The 24,862-nt window shown below is 48.8% G+C and overlaps 1 protein-coding gene across 17 annotated transcripts in view; it reads left to right on the forward strand.

Annotated features, from left to right (window-relative positions):
* Positions 1–517: 517 nt before the first annotated feature.
* The window catches only part of Tmem63c (transmembrane protein 63c), a 70,485-nt gene continuing 46,140 nt past the window's right edge, over positions 518–24,862 (forward strand). For 5 of the 17 annotated variants that reach the window (XM_030246663.1, XM_030246662.1, XM_011244084.3 and 2 more), the window contains exon 1: positions 5,468–5,768. The gene's annotated coding sequence lies outside the window, so the exon portion shown is untranslated. The other 12 variants (XM_011244081.3, XM_011244085.3, XM_006515725.3 and 9 more) reach the window with 8 other exon arrangements.

Here is a 24,862-nt window from a genome sequence, read left to right on the forward strand (position 1 = left end):
ACTCATGGTGGTAAGTGCTCTATTCCTTGACTTGGCTGCTGGTTATCAATTTTTGCTTTGGAAGTATTCAGGCTAGTATTCATCTGGGTTTCAGATATTTTTTCTTTCTGTACTCTATTTCCACAAGGTTATAAAACAAAGGAAATGTTCACTACTAAACAGGTATCCATCCTTCAGAGAAACAAACATGACAGAGCTGGTCTCAAGAGTTTGAGTCACGGAAAGGGAACCCTCACTTGGTGGCCCAAGGAAAAAGCCATATTTCTGCTCCATGGAGGACTGGCTTGTGGACAAGGGGGGTTTCTTTATCTACAATTAAATATCAGCATCCACACCCACATTTAGTGGCACGATCCCATGACTGACTGGGAGTCAAAGTGGAGTTTGTAGGACGCGGAACACTCACCCCCAGACCTGCTTAATGGTAAGTGGGCTGGCTTCATTCCAGGTGGAGAGCCCTCTCTGAATTCTGAGGAAACTGTGTACGCCCTTTGTGATGTCACTAGCACTTGCCTCCGACCTCAGCCACCAGGACTTTCTAATATTGATCATTGGTAGTGGCTGTCCCTTCTTCCTGGACAGAAGAACAGGTCAAAGAGACAGCTGCTGGCTAAGAGCACCTATTAGGTGTGGCCTTGGTGAGTGGTGGTCATGGAAAATTAGCTAGGGATGGAGTTCAAGGTTGCCTTAGGAAGAGAGAGGCTGGAGTTCTCCACTGAGAAAGAACCAAGTGATTCTCAGTGTCTTCCACTTTGGTCCCCAGCCCAGGACATGCAGTTCCCAAGGGGCATATAGCCATTTGTGTAAACCTAATCCCCAGACTTTCAGTTCACTACAGATCTAAAACCCCATGTCCGATTAGACAGGAGACAGTGCACTGCTCTCTTACCTTCTTAGGAAATCAAATTCCCTTCCCCTGTCAAGATGGGTTAGAATATGAGACAAAACCTAATCCATTGATAGGAAACCACTCTTTTACTGGATTGACATTTGGCTGTTGGGGACAGGGTACCCTGCATAACAGGACTGTCCCTTGGGATATAAATGTTGTCTTGGCTCCAACCTGGAAATATTGTTCCTGTCAGCACCATAAATTCATATTCTGGGTCCTCTAGGATCTGTGTCCTGACCCCTGCGACCTCCAGACCCCTGCTTAGCAATTTTGCCCTGCCCCAGGCCATGAGGCATTAATGACACCCTTGTATGCCTCCCCCACCTCTAAACCTAAAACCATTGGTGTGACGCTATGAAAAGCATGCAGTTAGTGTGCCTAGCCTACTTCTGTGGGTCTCTCCATTCTTCTCTGAGCATTACCAAGCAGTCACTTTGGCCCTGTATGGTCCTGCCTCATTATGGCAACCACAAACATCTCTACAATGAAGGTCTTTGGATATGTGGATCTTGCATGTTGCAGGTACAATGGCTTCTAGACATCAGAGGTCAGTTGCCAGGTCTGACAAGGGTCACAGGACACTCTGGCGGTGAAGCCCAGCTCCTGAAGTTCTTCCTTGGCTGGGCTGGGAACTTCACTTTCACTGGTTAGTGTCCCAGATCAATTGGGAGATCTTAAGAAGAGGGTGTGGGCTTCATCTTCACAGCCAGAGAAAAGATTTAGTCACCAAGGTACTGTTTTGGACGCTAGACATAAAAAGTCCTCATCCTGTGAAGGTTGGTGTGAATGAATGGTCATGAGCCAAAACCTCTGTTTTGTGACCCACCAAGGAAAGGTGTGGCTTTGGGTGAGTGAGGTTTTCTGGACGCCGAATTTGAATTTTTCTCTTTTTAACATACAAACTTTATTTAAAGTTCTCTTCATTGAGATTACTTCTTATTTATTTATTCACTTTATATCCCAATATCAGCCCCCACTCTCTTCCTAGTCTCCCCCCAAGATTACTTCTTAAATATATTGTTGCTCCCCTCTTAAAAGAAAATACTCCGGCAATTGATTTAGCCTGGTCTCAGTGAGAAAGATAATGTTACTCTGAGCCCATTTCCAGTAGGATCCTACAATACCGTTCTGCCCTCCCAGACCCTGGAATGAGACTGTGAATAAGGCCACATCTCTGAGGCTCCTTCTCAGTTCCAGCTCCTCTCTTGCTGTTGGCGACTTTCTCTCTCTCTCTCTCTCTCTCTCTCTCTCTCTCTCTCTCTCTCTCTCTCTCTCCCTCCCTCCCTCTCTCTCTCTCCCCTTCCCTCTCTTATAAAACCTACTTATACTGAGAGAGGTGCACTAGGCATGTATAGAGTCAGAGGACAACTCTGTTAAAACATCCTATCTTTACATGGGCTTCCATAGCGATTGCTTTCACCCACTGAGCCATCTTGCTCAGCTCTATTCTTACTTTGCATTAGGCTTTTCTCTGCCTGCTCTCTACCTGCTTATCCACCCTGGGTGTGAAGACCAGGCCTACTTACTTGTTAGGTTGCCTGGTCAGACGAGAGACCCAGTGATAATGCCTTTTCCAGGTTTTCTCCCTATTTCATAGACAAGAGAAAACAAACAAAAACAGCCCAGCATTCCAGGCCTAGACTCTACTCCAGGTCATCACTCGAGTCAGGCTCTTACAGGGAACTGGCCCTAGCCAGCAGCATCAAAGATGTCCCAGTATCACCTCTCTGTCTCTTTCAGTCTTCACAAAGGGTAAAAGGAAGAGGGAGCAGGCAGCTCCATTTAAAGACTTATTTTCACCTTCACCCCACTGGCTAAAGATTTTTGGTCTAGAGCTGCACCTGGCTGGGGTGAGAGTGAGTGTGGGGCGCAGCTGTGGTGTGTAGTCTCTGGCACACTTGCTACAGGTTGCAAACTTCAGAGCTCTTCTGTCACAAGGGAGAGGGAAGGGAAGGGCTCGCTCTGGTTCTTAGCATCCATTCCTCCTGCATCTGCTGAAACAATGTGGCCATGTGTTTGATTACTGTTACCATTGCTGCAAGCGAATATCTGACAAAAAGGAAGGATTAGTTTTGGCTCAGGATTGCAGAGACTAGCCAGTCTGTCTTGGTAGGGAAAGACTCTATCTGTGGCCAGGGTGGGTTGGGATAGAGAGAGGGGGAGGGAGGCTTGCCACATAGTTTGTTCACACCTTGGTGGAAACCATGGAGGAGAGAACTCAGGGCAAAACAAAGATGGTAAGTGCTTTCCAGGCCCACCCTCAGCCAGCCGCTCTGCTCATTAGGCAGTCTTCCAAAAATTTCACAATATCTCCAAACAGTGCCATGGGTTGCAGACCAAGTATCCAAGCACATCAGCTGGATAAATGATGGTGGGCTCCATTCGAAGATACTAGGTGCTCTTGTGCAGGAAAAGCAGCTGACTTAGCCAGGCTGTTTCATTTATGCTACTGAGAATCCTTTTGCTTCTTAATATCGTTCTTGCTCACCCTAGATTAACACTGGAATTTAGCAACACAATTATAAAGACAATTGCATTTGTAGTGGTTCAGAGACAACAGTGCAGGTCAAAAGCACACCCTGACCCACAAGAGTGACAGCATCTGCATCTTCAGTATACAGGCATTAAATGCCAAATCCCCCACCAGTCATTGCCACACATCTTCACTAAGAACCTTCTACACACTCGACCCTCACCTGGTCGGCTGGTATTTGCATGGCTGGGATACCCAGTTATCTCTTCTTCCGCTGTGTCTGCCTGGTGTCTTTGTGGATCTCATTTCATTCCCCTGTCATATGATTGATTCACATTTAGCTGGTCTCTCAGCTATAGGCTTTGGGTTTTTTGTTCGTTTTGTTTTTGTATGACCTAGCAATAGCAAGTTCAATGATGGGGGAGCAATGATGACAGTCACTGTTCACAAAACATATAATTAATCCTCATGACGGACCCTGTAAATAATAAGGTCATTATTATTTACTCCATTCTACATGTGTAATTAGGAATTGCAGAGAGGTCCCTGTGCTTAGGTGGTCTAGCTGGTACCTAAGTTCAGACACTGAGGACTGTTTTTTTTCCTTTAGACCGGTGTGTGTGTGTGTGTGTGTGTGTGTGTGATACTCACAGTAATCCCCCTTTCTCTGGCAACCAAGTGCTAGGAGCAAAGGTGTAATCTATCCTGGGGGTTCTTTTTTATTTTTTAATATTTATCTTTAAAACTAACTATTTATTTTTATCTTATGTGCATTTTTATTTTGCCTTCTTGCATGTCTTGTGTTGGATCCCGTCTGAACTGGCATTACAGATGGTTATGAGTTGCCATTTACGTGTATGGGAGTTGAACCCAGGTCCTCTGGAAGAACAGCTAGAGTTCTTAACCACTGAGCAATCCCTCCAGCCCCAGCTCAAGAATCCTTAAACAAGATTCTTATACTTACCTGTTTTGTCTCCATACCCATTACCCCTTATTGAGAAGCCCGATGAGACTGTTAGAGAGACTTAGACCTCAACTAGCCATGTCTTCTTGCAGAGGCAAAACAAAGATGGGATTGAGTTACTGACCACAGTCCAGCAGGACGGCAGCAGAGGCAGGGTTAGAACTCAGATCCCAGCAGCGGTAGAATTAGTGATGGTCAAAGCTTTCCTGCGCCCTCGAGGGGATAAGCAAATGAATGGGCGGAAACACACCAGGTTACACCTCGACAGAGCCTGTCTAGATCGTCTCAGCCTTGAGCTCTCAGGGAGTGGCTGATGGTGGGGAGACAGGAACATGGCATGGGGAGACCTAGCACGGGCTGGCAAGGGTATAAGTGCTACAGGCTATGAAAACGCAGGAAGACATAGATATCTTCTTCCCCCTCCAGTGTCTCCTGGTCCTGTCTCACACGCTTCCTCCATGGTCTTTCATATTGTTAACAGCTCTGACAATATCCCACCATTATAAAACATTATTCAGTAGTGGCTCCATAATAAAATGTTTACTAAATAAGTGTGCCGGAGCCCTGGAGGGAGTTGGGGGCTGTTGCTGCCGAAGCTCTTACTTTGCATTGTGGTCTTGGGGTAAACACATGGCATTCGCCCCCAATTAAAAGCCTGTCTCGAGCCTGGCGTGGTGGTGCACGCCTTTAATCCCAGCACTTGGGAGGCAGAGGCAGGCAGATTTCTGAGTTCGAGGCCAGCCTGGTCTACAAAGTGAATTCCAGGACAGCCAGGGCTATACAGAGAAACCCTGTCTCGAAACCCCCCCCCCCCAAAAAAAAAGCATGGTTGGCAGGTCTTTGGTGAAGCCTGAGACCCACTTGAGGAGTGTGGTCCTGACAGAATGGACCGGACTTATCGCGTTCCTGTGGGCCTCCTGGGTGGGGTTCTGGTCAATTTATAAACCTTTCTTTTGTTGAAGAAGGAGTCAGCACTGAGCCATGCCCGGATATGGTCCTAGGGTGTGGCACAGTGCTACCTTGGTGAGGTTGAATGTGTTTCCTTGCTTCTGACTAGCTGGGCTAGGAGGCCTCAGAGGAGAGTTTGAAGCGTGGGAGAAGGTGGGTGGACAAGGCAGCTGCCAAGGCCCAGAGAACCTCAGTTGTTGCAAACCGCAGCCAGGGAGCGGCAGCCTTGTGCATTCGCGATGGTCATGGTTTCTGATAACTACAGGATTTCCAGGGCAGAGCCTTGGTCCCTGCTTATCTAGCCCGGGTTCCCCCACAGGTCAGAGCAGCGTTGGGCGGGGCCAAGGTTGACTCCTACTGGGAGGAGCCGGGATGCCGCTCCCGCGGTGATGCAGAGGGGAATTTGCTGACAGTCCCTTGCCAGGTGGAGCTGGCTTTACCAGGCCGCTAAAAAGAAGGAGGAGGAGGACCCACCCGCAGTCTCCTCTCAGGTAGAGTGTTGTCTGTCACTGATCCTGGTAGCCCGAGCTCCTCGCCTGGGGTTGGCAGTGGCCGTGAGGGCGCAGATGCGGTGAGCTGCCGGTAGAAGGGATGAGAGAATCCGGGTCTTGGACCAGGGAGGGGGCGGGGAGGGATAGCTTGCTTGAGAGCTTTCGGCGACCTGGGACTGGACTGGAGAGATGGTAGTAAGGGAGACTGCGCCACATGCGGAGCACATTGGCTGTCTCTCGGCATGTACCTAAGGAAGGGTGGGCTAAGACGCCCGCCCACTAGGAAGGGCCTTGGCTTAGGAGACCTGTCTTTACGGGATGCCGGAATGGAGGTGGGCGGGAGGCTTGCCTGGGGTGGGGGTGTCCCTGCCTCTTGTCTGAGTAGGTGGGAGTTCCTCTCAGGGCAGTGCCACCCCCACCCATCTAGGGACTCCCCAGGGCTCTGCTGCCCACGCAATGGGCAGGGCTGGGAGGAGGCGATCTACTTCACCGGTTCCGTGACCACAGCATCAGTGATGGATTGTGTGTGGGTCTGATTCTAAGATGGACAGTCTGAGTTTCAAGGCGGCAGGTTCCTGGGAGCAAAGGACACCACCTTTCTCTCTATATTTTTAAAGTCAGGATCTGCTTCCAATCTCAACTTGAAAGAAACTTTGGGTTTGGTTGAAGATACTGGGGAAACTGAGGTCCAGGGGTGCATTTGACTTGCCAGAAGTCACTTGGTCATTACACAAGCTGGCCTCCCAGGCATAATCTCACCACCAGCCCCCCCCCCCCACACCCTCACCCCCACCCCCGGCTGTGCGAACAGGGGCTAGTCTTGCTCTGTAGCTCCCTGATCCTCTCTGGTGTGGATTCCCACCCAGCATGCCTTTCTCCTCATCCCTGAGGACACAGGGAGTTAACAATTTCAGCAGGCTTGGGGAGCCAGAGTGGTAGACACCTGCAGGGTTCTGGCATCGGTCAGGAGGAAACTGCTAAGAACTGCTGGGTAGAAGGGGTGATGGGTCAGTTCTGTGGGTTCAGGAAAATAATGAGAGGTGGCTTTTAGTAGCGGAGGAAGTTTCTCGGTGTCTGTGCCATGTGGCAGCCTTGCTGGAGGCCCAGGGAAAGTCCCTAGGGGACCGGATGGTGTTGAAGGATGAACTTCAAGAGGCTGTGGCACTTGTTCCCAGATGGGTGATGGGGTCATCTGTGGGGATACAGTCTCAGCTTTCCTTCCTATTCTTGTCCTCTCTGATCAGTGTGCCCCCCCCTCCCCCAAGAAGACTCCATTTAATCTGCTGCCCTCCTAGTTGATTGTCTCAAGCCATCTTGTCCTCCCTTTCCCTGGGGCAAAATGTCTTTTTCTTGTGGTTAACTGAGGCAGGGAGCAAGCATTGGTATGTTAGAGCCAGAATTAGCTATTAGGCTTGTGCGCAGAGACACAGTGGGAGCAATGGGCTGTCCCGTTTCTCCCACCTGCACCCCTCAGGACAGGCTGAAGAGCGTTTATTCTCTGCTTTTCCTTCTCCCCTACTGCCCTGGCCCTGGGAGGTGAGGGTGTGAATGTCCCCTGACAGGTAGGGCTGATATGAGCAGATCCTACAGGTTCACTCCTCTTTCAAGGGATCTCTGCTAGTTACTTGGTAAGGAAGTAGCTTGAGGGAGGAGGTGGAGATCACATGATCACCTTGCCACCATGTCCCCACAGAGGTACACTGTCTTGGACAGTCAGATGTCTGTCCTGCCAATGGAACTGTAAGAGTAGCTATGAACATGAACATAGCTGTGAACTGTACCCAAGGGGACCTGCTGTCTCTCTGGGAGCCCAACAGGACAAGAGGTTCTGACTCTGCAAATGTGGAGTAAAAGGCGTTACTGTGTGCCTGGCTGCTTTCTGGAGATGCCCTCTGGTACCGAGTCCTTGAAGCTGGGCTGCAGAGAGGGGAACATGCTTTGGACTGCTAGATGGTCACTGGGGGTGATCTGTGGGAAAGGATGGACTCTCTAGAAAACCCTACTGGAGGCAGGTGCTTGTGGGGTGGCAATATGATGCCAGAAGGACCCACCCACCTCCCCTGGCACCTCCGCTGGGGCCTTTCTTCAGGAGAAAGGCAGTTGTTCACAGTCTAGGAAGCTCTCTCTCAGCCTAGCCATGAAAGGCTAGGCTTCAAAAGGTCCCATCTTGTCCCTAGGTCATGGAAGAAGAATCAGGCCTATAGAACTGAGGTTTGTTCTGCACCAAGAACCCCTATTTTCTGGCACTCTGTCCCAAGTTACCTTACAGCTGGGCACCAAGTTATCTTCTCCAAATGGGTAGGAGGGCTTTGAAAAGTCCTTATTACAGAAAGAAAGTATTATTCTGGGACACTCTGGCCTACATGGAAGCCATCTGTTTCCTGTCTTGATGGAGGAACTATAGCCATTCCCTTTATGTAGGCTGTCCCCTTTCTCCGTGCTCCGTGCCCAGTCTAGGGTCTCTTCCAGTCTTAGACTGCCCCGCCCCGCCCCGCCCCCCCCCCCCAGCCCACTTCCAATTATATTCTGGCCTTTGAGGGCTTTTCTTCCCTCCTCCTTAGGTAACTACTATTAACATATTTAGCAGGGTTGCTACCCAGAGTTGCTGATGTCTAGGGACACACTGGGCTTCCCTGCAGACCTTTACCCCCCTGCTGACCCTTTCTGGGAGTCAGCTGGCCGAAGAACCATAGAGACAATGCATGGGAAGGGTCTGAATATCTTTGCAATATCCAGGCCGTGGGCAGGCTCTCAGTGAGAAGGGCTGTAATGAAAGTGCTTAGGGGAAGTGCTGAGCAATTGGGTGAGATCAGCTTTTAAGTGCCCTATCTTGCCTGATCTGGGGCCCCACATGCTCTCCTTCCCCTCTCTAGGGAGAACTAGGGTTTGAACAGCTTACTTGCCCAACAGCAGGAGTGTACACCCAGAACTCTGCTTTCCCACCCATGAGTTGACAGGGCCATGGGAGAAGCTACGATGAGCCACTGAGATGAACATGTGGGTATAGTGTGGAAGATGAGTTCTTGTTTTAGAGCTATCTGGATTTCCCAGAGCCAACTGAGGGTAGCTCTTAGGAACATCCTGAGGCTAGAAGTCCATGAGCTGTGTCTCTAGAGCAGGTTATGCATCCAAGCTTCCATGTTCCTTGCCAGCATCCCTAAGGCTAGGGCTGAGACATGCCAAGCCAGGCAAGGGGGAGGGGCACCCCATCACCACCTCCTGCTTCCGTCTGGTCATTGGTGATTCCCTCCAGGAAACAGAATAAGTAGTGCAGACCCACTTAGACAATGAGGACCTGGCTCCAGGTTTCCCAGGACCCTGGCTTACACTTTTCCTACCCATCTGTCCGCTATCTTATACCAGTCCCTTCAAGAGGTTAGCTATTGAACGAAGTGCATGAGGGCTGGCGTGCCTCTGTGCCTTCGTTCCTGCTGAGTCAGGACCTCTGGTGTCCTTAGAGGGTCAGAGACAGAAAGAACCATGCCAGCTTCCAGTGGAAAGCCAAGCCATCCCCTTCTCATCCATGGCCACTGGCTACTATAGTAGAATGGCCAAGAGAAGAGGCCTTGAAGCTTGATCCACCTTCACACTGTAGCTGGATCTTCTCGGAACTGTGCCCAGCCAGATGAACAGTGGGTTCAGGCCATGCCCTGGTTCAAGAGCAAGGGACTCTAAGGTCTTTGGAGATTCAGGGGAGCAGCACAGTCCTGTGGCCAATCAAGGATGTGCTTGGGTTATTGATCATGGGCCGTTGTCGCCTCAGATGTCCAAGTGACAGTTGGCCATAGCACCAAAATGCTGCAAAGAACAGCTGGGTATGTGCTCAAAGCCCTGTGGGCTATGTGTGGTAGGACCTAGGCATGGAGGGATTATCACATGTGACACAGTGTCCAGAGGTTGTTTGGGGCTAGGTTTCCACCCACATCATTACCTGCTCATTCATTCCTATGAGGTTAGTCTTCATGTGCAGTTCTGGGAAACCTTGTACAGAGGTCTCAGGATGATGGAGAGGAAGGTAGGGGGAGGTGACTGTGTGGTGGTGCTTGGTGGCTAAGTCCCCTTTCCATCAACTCTCTAGGGAGCTTTGGGATGGCAGGCCATGCTTTGTTGGCAACACAAAGTGTCCAGTGATAATTAGCTATGTAAATTCCTCAAGGCACCATTAGAATTGAACTATTCCCTTCAGAAGAATATCAGGTCTGGGAAGGGCCAAGAGAAGGGGGTCATTCAGGAACCGAAAGGCATGTGGGTGGCATGGTAGATGGAGATACTACACAGTGTTACTAAGTCAGGGACCCCTCCTGGCCAGGGTCATATGGGTCCAGGTATGAACCAGGCCAGGCCTGGGACAAGAGCAGACCTGAGACCAGGGATCAGCACCCAAGGTCCGGCTGCTCTGCGGTTTTGTGTGCCTGGTTATTACTTCTGAAACTTCCCCTAGGCTCCAGAGAAGTGGATCAAATGAACATTCACTTGAGGAGAAAACAGAGGCTGTGGGAGGCAGTGTGAACCACAGTCTCACATATGTGGCCACAGGGGTCTGAGTCCAGTGCACAGAGGTTTGACTCTAGCATACAAGGGTCTGTCTCCTACACACAGGCATCTGACTCCAGCGGGCAGACTCGTCCAGCGCTTACCTCTGTTGTGTTGTTGGCTTTGCTGAAGCTGCTTATGAGCCAAGGACTTGGAAGGGAAGGCTGCTGGTTTGTCCCCTTCCCCTCCACTCTGGGCAGGGTGCCCAGAGTTGGGGCAGCTGAAGGACAGTTCCTGTCACAAGAGCAAAGGAAAGGAAGGATAGGATTCCTGCCTCACCCCCTACCCCCCACCCCACGTGTGCAGGAGGTGGGCACCTAGACTTTGCTCTTACCCACACCAGTTCCTACAGGCCCTGTAGACAGTAGCCTTGGTCTGAGAGGGGCAGGACAGGAGGAGGAGCCCTGTCCTAGAGCCCTCCAGTGGGTCTAGGAAAAGGCCAGAGAATCCCTGGTCTGCCCATGTTGGGGAAAGCAGGCTTTCAGAGTAGACCTGATAAGGTTAGGCACCCAGTGGCTCCGCCTCCTTACTGGATGAGTCATTTTTTTGAACTCAACCTCTGTCCTAAGCCTTCCTCACTGGCCCCAGAGCCTTCCAGTGAGCAGTTATCCAATGTTGGAGTCACTCCTCACACACCATGCCTTCCCTCAGCCTCAGAGGCCCCCCTCCACATATGATCACATTGAAGTTTCCACAAAATAACCCCAGCTTTTCTTCCCCATCTCTTCCTCTCCCTTCCTATTTTTTGAGACAAGGACTTGCTGTGTAGAACTGGCTGTCCTGGAACTCATAGTGATCTTACGACATGTCTCTGCCTCCCAAATACTGTGACTGAGGTTGTGTGTCCTCATGGCCAATACCCCACTCATAGTTCAGCTAAGAAGTATGACTTAGGCAAAATAGAGTCTAGAAAAAAGAGACTGCTTCCTGACCCATGTCCCAGACTGCCCCAGACTACCCCAGACTGGTCTCCATTCTCATCTGTTTATTTTTCCTGCCCCTTTACAACACAATGAACCTGCCACCTCCTTCATGAAGCCCTCCATGGGTCTCTGCTAGAAGAGGTCTTGAAAGCCTGACCCATCGAACCCCTTTTGCTAGACAGTGAGCTTGTTGCTTTACTCACCCAGTGTTCTCTGAGTGCTACACACACACACACACACACACACACACACACACACACACACACACGCACGCACGCGCGCCCTCACGTTCCCCGTAACTCATGGGGAAGGAAGGAAATGACAATAATTACGTTCCGTAATAGCAGCAATGTGGAATGCCAGGGATGGGAGGTTCTGACGAGGGCATGTGGCTGTGCAGTTGCAGTACTTTATGACTGGCAGTTTCACATCAGGGTGTGCGATGACCTAGAGACACTCGTGCCTGTGCAGAAGCTGACAGTCTCTGGGATATCTAGGGCAGCAATACCCAAAATGCAAAAACTAGGTCTTGGCCCCGTAGCTTTGACACTGACAATATTGGAAGGGACAACCAAAGCTGTGACACCTGCTAGTTCATACAAGCAGAATAGGGGGGTGTTTATCTTATTATTTATTGTTTTATTGTGTTTTGATTTTTTTTGAGACAAGGTCTTGTTATGTAGCTCTGGCTGGTCTGTAGCTATCCTCCTGCCTCAGCCTCTTGAGGCTATAACCACCCCAGTTCCTGAATAATGACTCGGAGGCTTATTATTTAGCGATACATGCCTAGGCGTTATGCTAGGCTTGCTCCATGACTAGCTTATAATTCCATTAACCCATTTATACTACTGTGTATGCCACATGGCTGGTTACCTCTCTTCAGTTTCATACATCCAACTTTCTCCGAGTTTGAGTGGCAAATCTTCCAGCCTATTTCCCAGAGTTCCCCTCTCTCAGGATGTCCCATCTTCTAATCCTGCCTCAGCTTATTGGCCATCAGACTTTTATTGACAGCGATGCATTTACATAGTGCACAAGAGATTATCCCTACAGAGTGCACTATCACTCACTCCTGTCTGAAGATTTTACTTTGATAGATTTTTTGAGACAGGGTCCCACAAAGCCCAAGGTGGTCTCAAACTCACAAGGCATAAGATGCCTTTGAATTCCTGATCCTTCTGCCTCCATCCCCCAAATGCCAAAATTTATAGGCATATACTATATTACACAGCTAACTGGAAATTTTAGTTTCTTTAAATTATATCTCGATAAGACATAAGATAAGAATAAATCTTATAAGATTGATAAGAATAAATCTTAAAAACTTGTAAAAGGAGACTGCAGAACAATACTATTAGTGACAATATAAGGTCAATAAATATATGAAAATAAGATTTTTTTTCATTTTTTATTAGATATTTTCTTTATTTACATTTCAAATGCTATCCTGAAAGTTCCCTATACCCTCCCCCGGCCCTGATCCCTACCCACCCACTCCCACTTCTTGGCCCTGGCATTCCTCTGTACTGGGGCATATAAAGTTTGCAAGACCAAGGGGCCTCTCTTCCCAATGATGGCCAACTAGGCCGTATTCTGCTATATATGCAGCTAGAGACACAAGCTCTGGGGGTACTGGTTAGTTCATATTGTTGTTCCACCTATAGGGTTGCAGACCCCTTCAGCTCTTTGGGTACTTTCTCTAGCTCCTCCATTGGGGGCCCTGTGATCCATCTTATAGATGACTGTGAGCATCCACTTCTGAATTTGCCAGGCACTGGCATAGCCTCACTCGGGACAGCTATATCAGATCCTTTCAGCAAAATCTTGCTGGCATATGCAATAGTGTCTGCATTTAGTGGCTGATTATGGGATGGGTCCCGGGTGGGGTAGTCTCTGGATGGCCCATCCTTTCATCTTATGAAAACAAGATCTTATGATTAACAGAGATGAGCAAGCTACACCTGTGGAGCTCAGCCTGTGGTGGTCTGTGGGGAATGGAGCTGAGACTTCAGGGGAAAGATTTCCGGTTTATCAGGAACACTTTGTTACACACACACACACACACACACACACACACACACACACACACACACAAGTGATCCAAAGGGAAAATTATAGGATGTTAATATCTATTAATTAGGTTGATTCTATTCTTTTATCTTTTTAGTGTTTAAATTTGTTTTTTTCCCCCCATAGGAAAACCACCAACTCTTCCCTGAGAGGCAGGGTAGGGTCCTGAGGAGGTGACCACTGGGGACTGAAGGAAGAGTGAGTGGCAGGTGTAACCAGTGTAGGGAGCTAGGGAGAGGAAGTGTGGGGGGTCCCGGGCTGGGTGATGAAGAAGTGCAGCTGCCAGTGAAATGCTTGCTTGAATGACTCGTGTTCCTCTCCCTCAGCACCTCCCCACCTCCCCTGTGATAGCAGCACTTCTGTATTTGGGCTGTGTGCACAGAAAACAGGGCACTGGGAGAACTGTCTTCTGTTATGTGGGGGACTTTTATTCATTTATTTTAAAGATTTATTTATATTTATTGTTGTTGTTGTTGTTGTTGTTGTTATGAGACAGGGTTTCTCCCTGTAGCCCTGGTTGTCCTGCAATTCACTCTATAGGTCAAGCTGGCCTTGAACCCACACACAGAGCTCCGACCGTCTCTGCCTCCTGGGCGCTGGGGTTAAAGGCGTGAGCCACCACTGTCTGTTTATTTTTACTATTTTTAATCATGGGTGTGTGTGTGGTGTTTGTAAGGGGATATATATATATGTACATATATATGTACACACACACACATACACACACACACACACACACACACACACACACATATGCATGCATACTGTGAAGTCTAAAAATATCAGCTTCCTCTGGAACTAGATATATAGGCAGTTATGAGCCACTTGATATGGGTGCTGGGAACCCAACTCAGGTCCCATGGGACAGCAGTACATACCCTCAGTCACTGAGCAATCTCTTCATCCCTAATTTGATTCCTTTTAAAGTCTAGCTAACCTAACGAGGGCTGACGAAGCAGTGAGGCAAACAGATGAAGTTCCACACTAAGATAAGGAAATAGTCACTGGTAGAGAGAAAATAGAGTTCTCAGAGAACACTGAGTTCAGCCATGTGCAAATCCAATCGAAAGCTAGCTGAAACAATAGTTTTCTGAAAAGTGTAAACAATCAGATTGACTCAGAAGAGCTGCAAACCCAAACGAACCAATAATTATAGAAGGAACCAAGTCCTCAAAAACAAACAAACAAATAAACAAACAAACAAAAAAAAACCCAAAACAGCCAAGTTTAGACAGTGTCTGTCAAACCTTCAAGTAGTTAAACACCACCAACCATTCCAGATCTCAGAGAAGGAAAGATTCCAGGCCATTTCGTGAGGCTAGTGCCACACTGATAACAAAGGCAGGACAGCTGGTGTGTGGCACACATTCATAATTCATAAATTAAATACCAGAATGAAGGCTCATCTGTGAATCTTGGTATAAAATGTATACGCTAAATAATAGATTTAAAGTATTTTTATTTACTTATTGATTACAGTTGTAATAACATTTTTATTTATATGTTACGTTTGAGTGCCCTGCATGTATGCCTGCAGGCCAGAAGAGGGCATCAGATCCCATTACAGATGTTTGTGAGCCACCATGTGGGTGCTGGGAGTTGAGCTCAGGACCTTTGGAAGAGCAGCCAGTTCTCTTAACCACTGAGCCATCCCTCCAGCCCCCTCTTGATTAACTTTTAAAGATTTGTCTTATTTTCTGTATCTGAGTGTTTTGCCTGCTTGTCTGAGTATACACCATCTGCTTACCTGGTCCATGGAGGGCGTGCCTGGAGCTTGAGTAAAAGATGGTTGGGAACTACCAGGTGGGTGCTGGAAACCAAACCCTGGCCCTCTGCAAGAGCAACGAGTACACTTAATTGCAGAGCCGTCACTCTAGCCCCTCTTCTTGACCTTTGAAGACAAGATTTCACGTAGCCCAGGCTAACTCACTATATAGCCCATGATGATCTTGAACCTCAGATCCTCAGATTCACCATCTTCTGCATGAATGCTGGAATTATCAAAGTACAACACCACACCTGGCAAGGGCATAAAGGGTATTTGATGAAAATTGATATGCGTTTGATTTTAATGTGTGTGTGTGTCCATGGGTGTTTGTGCATATGTGTGGGAGTGTACATCCCCAACATTGTTCTACACAGTTTACCCAAAACATGATGTATTCTGGCTGGAGAATGTTCCACAAGTGCTTGGAAAGTGTGTATTCAGGAGCTGCTGGGTGGAACGAGAAGAGAGAGTCAGGTGTGTGTGTGGTGGGGGGAGTGGAGAGAGAGTAGAGAGGAGATAGAGAGACGGGGCAGAGGGGATTGGAGAGAGAGAGGAGATAGGGAGAAAGAGAGAGGAGAGAGTGGGCATCGGAGAGAGGGGAGAGAGAAAGAAATATCTGTCCTGTGGCAATGAAGAGTTCTGAACTGAGAAGCGATAGCTTTTCAACCCAAATTGCCAAAGCCAAAGAGATTAACAGGTGATAGGAGTGAGCTAGATACAAATGGTGTGCCTAAAAGCATTGCCGTATTAACTAGGATATTCAAATATCCTAGTTAAAATAATTGATAGATGGTATGTTGAAAAAATGTTCTTTAAAAGGTGACTATGTGCCTGGTGTAGTGCTGCACACCTTTAATCCCAGTGCCTGGGAGCAGAGGCAGGCCGATCTCTGCGAGTTCGAGGCCAACCTGGTCTACAAAGTTAGCCATGCTGTTAAAGGTGCAGAGACACCAGCAACTGCATGTGTTGCTGGGATACACAAGCTGCTTCATTATCGCATGACAGCTTGGCTATGTATATTAGAATTTAAGAGACGCATAACCTTCAACCTAGACGCATAACCTACAGTTAACTCCAGAAATGCTTATTGCAGCTTCCTGCATGAAAAACAGGGAAACAAACTAGGCTTGGATGAACGCAGCATCTATAATCTTAGTACTGGAGGGGTTGAAGTAGGAAGATGGCCAGTTTCAGGACAGCCTGAGTTCAAGGTCAGGCACAGTTACAGAAAGGGGTGAAAGCCTAAGCATCCAGCAGAGGTTGGAATCATGGCGTGAAGGGTAGGGCTTGGTTCGGTGGAGCACTACTGAAATCTGAGGATGTTGGATGCAGAGATGGGTGACGTGTATTAATGAACAGAGCAGAGAGCAGCAGGATCGTGAAGACACTGGAATGAGCACACATTCGTCCATGTTTGGGGAAGCCCAGAGAAAGCCACAGCAGGAACATTAACTATCTCTATGTCCAGAAGTGCAACAGAGTGCTGGGAAGAAGGCAAGGGCATCATGCCCAATTCCATGCCCATTGGGTAATTACCTTGAGTGGGCCTTTTCCATAGCATGTTGCTTTCAGAATCTAAAAAGAGCATTTTAGAAGAAAACTTGCCCAGGGAGAAAACTATTTCAAATGCCTCACCCCAGGCTTCCTTCTTTTCCTTTGTTGCCAGTGATGGGGATCAGAACCAAGACCTTGTGCACGCTGGGCAAGTGCTCTGTCACCAAAGGACATCGGCCCCGAATTTTCATTTAAGTTCCCTTTTTGTGGGTTCTTCTCTTCTTTTATTGGCAATGTCAAATCTTTAAGGGTCCATTAGAGATTCACCCTCCTTTCATTTTTGTCTAAGAGGAAAAATCAAATCTAGAGATGTGTCACCCAAGCTACCCAGGGTTGCTGTTGGTTTCTGCAGGCTTTGGGCTCCCCTGAAGTTGCTTTTAAGAAAGGAGCTGAGGATGCTGTGTGAGCCACACAAGTCTCATCCGTGGACTTGTCTGGTTTCTCCCAGAATATGCATTGAGTATTACTTCCCATGCCTCTATTATAAAGATGCAGATGTGCAGATCCCTGCATACCTTCCTGGACATTTGTTCTTAGTGGGCCAGGCGAGGGTCCTTCAGCAGGCATTTCAGTAAGGTCTTCTCAGATGACTCTGAAGGAAGATGACTGTGGCCCTATGTGACCTCCCCTCTTCTCAGCACTGCCGGCTTTAACTATATCCAGGCTAAAGTTTCCATCACAATGAGGGAAAGCAAGGTGCTTTAACTTCACTAGGGGACAAGTGTCAAAACCACAGTGGCCTGAAACCCCAGTGTACTGTCCCATCGCTGTCCTCCTCCTTGTCCCGGGACTCTGCTCAGCTGAGATAGCTCACTCAGGCCATGCCTCCAAGATGCCCTTCACCCTACCAGAGCTCCCTAGGCGGGCCCAGTGGGAAGATGCTGACAAGCACCTTGGATCTAGGAGGGGCCTGGCCAGCTTGGACTTGGGGAGGAGCTGTTTACAGAGGACTGGGATCCCTGCCTGCCTATCCTGAGAGTGTTCTATTGTCCCTATGCCACAGAGCTCTGGAGGAACCACTTTAGTCGTCAAGAACTAGTGGAAGACTATAGGGTCACTTGGAAGCGTCTCTCCCCCAGAGACTGGTCGACAACTGGAAGGCCCGGGGGCAAGCCTTTCAACCTGAGCTCTCACCAACACCTGCTACCCCGGGTAGGTGCCCCTGTCACCCTCTCTCAGCCCCAGCACTGCAACCTTGGGAAATGTGGCCATGTGGTTATCCCATAGCCTGGGGTGTGTCAGTCAGCAGCTGAGAAAAGGCCCCTAACCACAGCCTGATTGGAGGGACCAGCAGGGACCTGAGCCCTCTGCACAGGACAGAGGGTGGCTCAGGCTCCTGAGGTTTGAGGGAAACTTGAGAGCTGTGGGTAGCTTGTCTTCCATTCACTGGCAATGCTGCAGGCTGAGCTCCTAGCTGGGACCTTTGCGTTGAGGGTCTTGCCCAGCTGCTCTGGTATGGGGAGCAGGCTCAGGGCAGGGCCAAGCAATGTTCTGAGCACTCCCTAACTCTGGGAACCCTGTCATCTGGAAGGATTAAGACAGCATCTTCAGACTTCAGGGACTGGAAGGAATCTTATTGAGCTAAGCTAATCCGCCCCAATCCTCCTTCACTTCTTGAGCTTTGGTTAGTATCAACAGAGAATCCAGATATTGGTATTGAGTATCTCAGAGGAATTGATTATAATCTCATCAACTCCGCTTAGGAAGCTTTCGGTTTCAGCCGCCTCCTCCCTGCTGGCCTCAGCCCAGCCTCTTCTGGGTACCTCTCCTCTCCTCTACCGGACTTGGCCACCCCAACCAACTCGCACTCCTTTGTCCAACATCTGAAGGCAGAATGTGTTAAAGAGTCAGGTGAGCATCTAGAAGACTGCTCTTCCTCATTTCAGAAATGGAAACGCTACTGGTTGAACCTTGGAGAGGGGATGATGCAGCCCTGGAGGCTAAGCAGGGAAGCTGTAATTTGGTAAGAGCTCTCCCTCTGAGAGCGTCTAAGGCCTCTCTCTTTCATGGAGAAAACGCTGTCCTGTATGTGCTGTTGGCCAAGAGTGTTACGACTTCTGTCATTATCCACTAAAGTCATCTTAGATCTAGTTCTTTCTCTGTGCAAAGTGCTCAGGGACTTTCTTGTAGCCCTTGTGACTTTCTTTTCCCAGGAGAGCTCTCCAGGGCAGGCAGCCTTGGCTGCAGGCAGCACTTACTTCTGTCCCCTTTAGGTCTCACTGTCCAACCCTGCTTCCTCCCATCTAGGTGGTTGTGGAGAGCAGCTGTGGACATTGTTAACATTGTTGAAAGCTGCCAGCCTCACCATCTTTGGGTACTTCCATTTCTACCCATAAACTGGGGGAAATAGTAGAACACCAAGGCCACTTAGGATTAAATAGACTCGTATCTGTAAAATGCTCGAAACAGCACCTAGCATTCATTAAGCTCTGCTCATCTCAAAAGCCTGTTTTCTCCCAGCCATACTTTGCTGGTGGATTATTTCTCCAAAGTGCTGAGCTAGCCATCTTACCCATGGCTCCCCATGGCCTGCTTAATAATGATACCATCACTTGGCTTTTAAGGGTCCTGAAAATGGAAACTGGATATATCTTGTTTATGTTATACACGTATAAGGAAACAGTATCTATTGAGACAGGATTTTCATCCTCACGGCGGTGTACTGAATTCTCAAGGAGTGGGGTGTAGCCACCTGCAGCTACCCACCCCAGCTTGAAGGTTTAGTTCAAGTTCTGCCTCTTGACCGTAGCCCAGATATGAGCAAGTCTGGATGGATATGGACTGCAGGGTCCACTGGATAAGTGTGGTTCTGGTTTCGCCTGGGTCCATGAGGCTGCAAGTACACTAGTCCTTTCTAGACGTCAGCTCTGTCCACATCAGAGTGAGGAGAGGTCAGATGGCCACTGCCCAAGGCAGATAGGGACTGCAACACTCTTTCAAGTTCAGGCCAGGCAGCAGACATGAAGTCATTGTCCTTGGCTCCCTTAGCTTTGGGCTGCTGGAGGTTGGCAGAAAGTACCCAGAATCAGCACCTTGGACAGAGAATGCTACGCTGCTGCAGCTTCTTCTTCTTCTTCTTCTTCTTCTTCTTCTTCTTCTTCTTCTTCTTCTTCTTCTTCTTCTTCTTCTTCTTCTTCTTCTTCTTCTTCTTCTCCTCCTCCTCCTCCTCCTCCTCCTCCTCCTCCTCCTCCTCCACCCCCCCTCCCCCTCCCCCTTCTCCTTCTTCTCTTTTTTCTCCTTCTGTTTTTCCTTGTGTCTCCATGAAAGAGAGGCTGCACACCAGGAAGGGACTGGAGCTTGGTGGAATAGCATTTAAAACCAAGTTCTTTTTCAAGTGCAGAGGTGTTGGTTGGCCACAACCATGAGCTTCTCTAAGTCTATTTGTCAATCTGTAAAATGGAGAGAGTATTTTTCCCTACAGAGGGTAGAGGCCCCTACAGTGGGGTAGCCAGCCAGCACCTTTGCACAGGGCCAGCTTCATCTCAAAGCTGTTCTTCTCAGCACGGTGTCCTACAGCCTGCTCACTTTCCCTAGGTGCACTGTGCCTTGCAGGCTATGGGCTCCCCTCCAAGTTGACAGACGACGATGGTGATCAGACGGGGGCGAAGGAGGATCAGTCCAAAGCTTCCAAGATTCCTGGCAGGGTGAGAGGCAAGGAGGGAAATGACACAGTTCTGTCTGATTTTCTCTGAGATTTTTCCACCAGGAGGCTCAGGCACTGCCAAGCCCTAGGAAGTGAGGGTGTGGTGCCAGAAACGGAGCAGACCACGCTGTGCTGGTCCCCACAGGGCAGGCTTTCCTTTCACCAGCTCAACAACAGGACGCTTGTGCTTGGGTTGTGGCTGTAGGCTGGGCACTGAGATCAGACACATGTGAACTAGACACAATCCTGTCCTCCTAGGTCTCGGTTCTACTGCTGGGGAATAGCAGGGCATTCATAAACACCTTAAGTTCTTGATTTTTTTTCCTATTATTTAGTCTTACCCTTTGAAAGACAGAGCCTCACTTGATGGCCTAGGCTAGCCTCAAAATTGTGTCAATGCTTCTGCCTCAGCTTCTCAAGTGCTGAGATTATGGGAGTATACCATGAGGCCTGGTAAAGCAATATAAAGTCTATATATGATGTACGTTAGGAAGAGAGAAAATGTAATATGGAAACAAACAAAAACCCAGAGAAAGAAAGGGGTCTCAAGAATGCTTCAGAGCTGTGTCATTAAATAGGGCCTTCAGGGGGCTGGAGAGATCCTTAGCAGTCAAGAGCACTAGCTGCTCTTCCAGAGGACCTGAGTTTGGTTCCCAGGATTCATGAGAGGTGCTTACAAACTATGTATAACCCCAGCTCCAGGAGATCTGATGCCTCTGGCGTCCACAGACACCTGTACACATGTGCATACAGTCACATGTGGGCAGACACCTGTGAATTACTGTCTGATGTAATTTTTAAAATATCCAAATTAAAAATTTTTAAATATAATAAATATTTTAGGCCTGGAGAGATGGCTTAGCAGTTAAGAATCATCTGACTGCTCTTCCAGAGGTCCTGAGTTCAATTCCCAGCAACCACACAGTGGCTCACAACCGTCTGTGATGGGATCTGATGCTCTCTTTTGGTGTGTCTGAAGACAGCTACAGTGTACTCGCATACATAAAATAAATAAATCAATCTTAAAATTTTTTTAATTTACAAAATAGGGCCACCAGGGCAGATCTTAACAAAACTGTGGTCGCTGAGACCCACACTGCTTCCCTTGGGAGTCCCTGGTGGGTCTCAGGACTCAAAATTAAGGCCTTAGGACAGGAGCAAGGTCTAGAAACTTTTCTAATCCCAGTCCCAGACAACATCAGGCCTTTTCTCCACTATTTCTGTGGCTCCCCACTACCTACACTATAAAGGTCAACCAGACTGTCTTAGGACCCTGTGCTCTGTCTAGTCTGCCTTTATTTCAGCAGACCCTTTTCTCTGGGCCTCCACAGCCAAGACTCATTTTTTAATATCTTCCTCTCCACCCCCCTCTACTGGTTTCTATCACGGTAGACTCTCTACTTACAAATGAGGCCCTCAGAAGTCTTCCCTACCTGTCCCTATGGCCTGGGCATCTCTATGATCCCCAAGGCCATAGCTTCAGCCTATACCTTGCTTTGTCCTGCCTTTGGCCTGGAATTACTGTCTGATCTGCCACCTGGGTACATGCTGGGACCTTGGCCTGGCCTCTTCCACCTCCAGCAGGTGTTGGCTCAGTAAACACTGGGCTGAACTGTGTCCATGCCTACAAGCCCCCTTCACAGTAGGACAAACAGGGTGAGCCTTTGATCTACTTGGACACCAAAAGGCAGAAGAGAAATGTGAACAGACAAAAAAAAAGGGGGGGGGGGAAGGGAATCACTCTCTTCTCAGATCGTCACAGGCAGAAGGATGGGTCTCTCTTCTCCAGAAATAGCTACTACTTCCTTCAACAATCCAGGCTAGTATTTCTTTGAGTCTAACTAGAATGCCTCTAGCTTTAGGCAGAGTGTATTTTCTCTGGCTCCATCTTTGGGTCCCAGTACTTTTTCTGAACCTCACACTGAGGAAGGGCAAAGCTGGGTGGGCGCGTCTAGCTCTGGCTGATGTCAGTGACCCCTCCCCTCCCTGCAGAGTCATACAGGAACAGGAGGACTGCGATGTGGGGTGTAACCACAATTCCTGTAGTCCCTTAACCACTTGGCTCTGCTTCCCTCCAGGACTGGGCTTTATCACTAGGTCTGTAGACCAGAGTCTCAGGACCCTCATGAGTTCCTGACTCTGCTGCTCCTCGGGCCCTGTGAGGTGGCTGTGCAAACTAGACCAGCATCGTCAACCATCTGGCTTCCACCCCCCATCACTGAAGCAGCTTGCTTTGAGCAGGCAGCTGCTCTCAGAGCACCCCCCCTCCCAGGCAGTCAGCATGGCTTCCGGCCTATTTAGACAGATGGAGCCCGAGCCCAGGAATGGGCTTCACCCTGGCCTTCCTCTCATCTGAGGGTGGCACATTTCCATCTAAGGGACCTAAGCTCCCCAGGGAGCCTGAACACAATCTGGACCCACAACTGCCTTCCTCCCCTGCCTCCCTCTCGGCTTTTAGGCATTCAGTGGTCTGCTCTTGGAATGTCATACCGACGTTGGAGGCCTTTCTGCCCTTAAGGACATGTGGCTGTCCTATTGACTCAGAGCTCATGTGGTGGCAGGGATCCTGTCTTGAATTGTTGGGGGTGGTTTAAAATGCCTGTGCTTGTAGAATCTGAGCAGAGTGCCTGGCAGCTAGCAAGCTGTCAGCTCGTAGGAGATAAACTGTCTAGATTTCAGGGCCACCTTTGGCCAACCTAGACTGTGTATCCTTTCTGGGAGAATCAGATGTTACCCTTTGTGATCCCCACACCTTGGATCTCCTTTATTTCACTCACACCCTTGGGACCTGAGAGCCTGAACTATAGTTTCCTTAAGTTCAGGAGCCAGGTCTGGCCTGAATAGCAGGCGATTCTGTGATTGGCAGCTGTGCGGTTGAGAGATGTGCCATGCCTGAGAACCAGCTGTGCCAGGCTATCTACTCCACTGTCTAGGCTCAGCTTCAGGGCTGCAGGGGGACCTCCCAAACCTCTTTCTATGGACTTTGCCTCCACAGGTCAAATTTTAAAGCATGGTCCAGTGGTATTGACACCATTCAGGGACTTGTTAGAGACACTGACTCCCAAACCTGCCATTCCAGAACCTGTAGTGATTCAATGACAACTGAATAATGATTCATTAAAACCTCATACTATATTCAAACAGTGACAAGGACAAAACTGACCAGGAGTCCCTTGTGCTGCGCCTGTGGCCACCTACCTCTCTTCCCTCAAGGCAAATTCTGCCAGCAGTTTCTTATGCATGCTTCAAGGGAAAACTGGGCCCCGCCCAGGTAGGCACATACAGGACACAGCATTCTCTGTGTGCTATCTGTACTGTGCTTTGCCCTCTAGACTGTACAGCTGCTACCTTCAAACCTGAAAGCCTACTTATGGGGTTCGGGCTCCCTTCACCCGACTAGTATGCTTACTAATGGTCCTACCATATGTGGCTGGTCCTTGCACCTCAATTCCTAGCTCAGTGTGGCACAGACCAGATGATTGATAAGGCAAGATCTCTATGGATATGAGTGAGTTGTAAACAACTGGTTGAGTCTCAGTGAGATGAGGGTTCAGCCTCTGACTGTAGAGCCTTGAATGATCAGAGCTCATCTTGGCTGCAGAAGGAGGTGGAGTTGGGGTATCACCAACAGCATCTACCTGACTGCTTAGCTGATTGCTGCAGGTTACCTCTGTGCTGGCAACCTTTATCCTTCTGCAGCAAGGGTTGAGTCGAGGGTAGGGCCCTATCTCACTGCATGTTTGTAATCCCCTCCCATTTTCACCCTCCCTCCCCACTGCCCACTCTGGACTCATGCTGGAGAATTAATGAGGTAGAGGCTGAGAAGAGAACCACACCCTGGAGTCTTTACCCCTCCCTGTGGATGAGGAATTGAGCAGCTGCCCAGTCTTGCTGGCTGAAAGTATAGTCCAGACTTGTTGCCATGGAGATGGGAATTACAGGGATAACTCAGGGTCGTGCTGGAGGCTCAGCTTCGCCCAGTTGTGACTGCATTTGTTCTACCGCCCTCAGACGGGAGGTGTGCTGGATTTCTCTTTCTTTAAATCAAGACAGAAGCCTCCAAGAAACCCGCAGGGGACAGGGATAGGTGGACGCTACCTAGCCTGAGATAGGAAACCTATGGCACACAGTCCAGCAGATGTGAGAGAAGGATCTTAGATGACAGAGGCTTTTTGTTTTGTTTTGTTTTGTTTTGTTTTGTTTTGTTTTTTGTTTTGTTTTTTAAGGCCCCTTCCAGGCCATATGTTCTGGGTTTGACATCACAAGGCCAAATAAGTCCCTCTGCCCTGTTTCGTGACTACCTCATCTCCAACAAATATTAGCAAAGCACCCAGCCTTACTCAGGCAGCAGAGGAGGTAATAATGGCTCAGACTGTGTCGTTAGGGATTGGCTGTTCCTTGGAGTAGCCAGTCATGTGCAAGGTCAGCTTCTAAGTGGCCATACTAGCTCCCCACACGGTAAATCTACACATTCCTGAATGGACTGGACAATGTGTGAGTCGTTCACGTGGTTCCCTTAGTCCTCACAGGTGGCAGGGGAGGTGAACATTAATACATCCATTTTATAAATAAGGAAACTGAGGTACACTTAAGACCCCTACTC

Source organism: Mus musculus, chromosome 12 (genome assembly GCF_000001635.26).
Source record: "Mus musculus strain C57BL/6J chromosome 12, GRCm38.p6 C57BL/6J".
In the NCBI taxonomy this organism is placed as follows: Eukaryota; Metazoa; Chordata; class Mammalia; order Rodentia; family Muridae; genus Mus; species Mus musculus.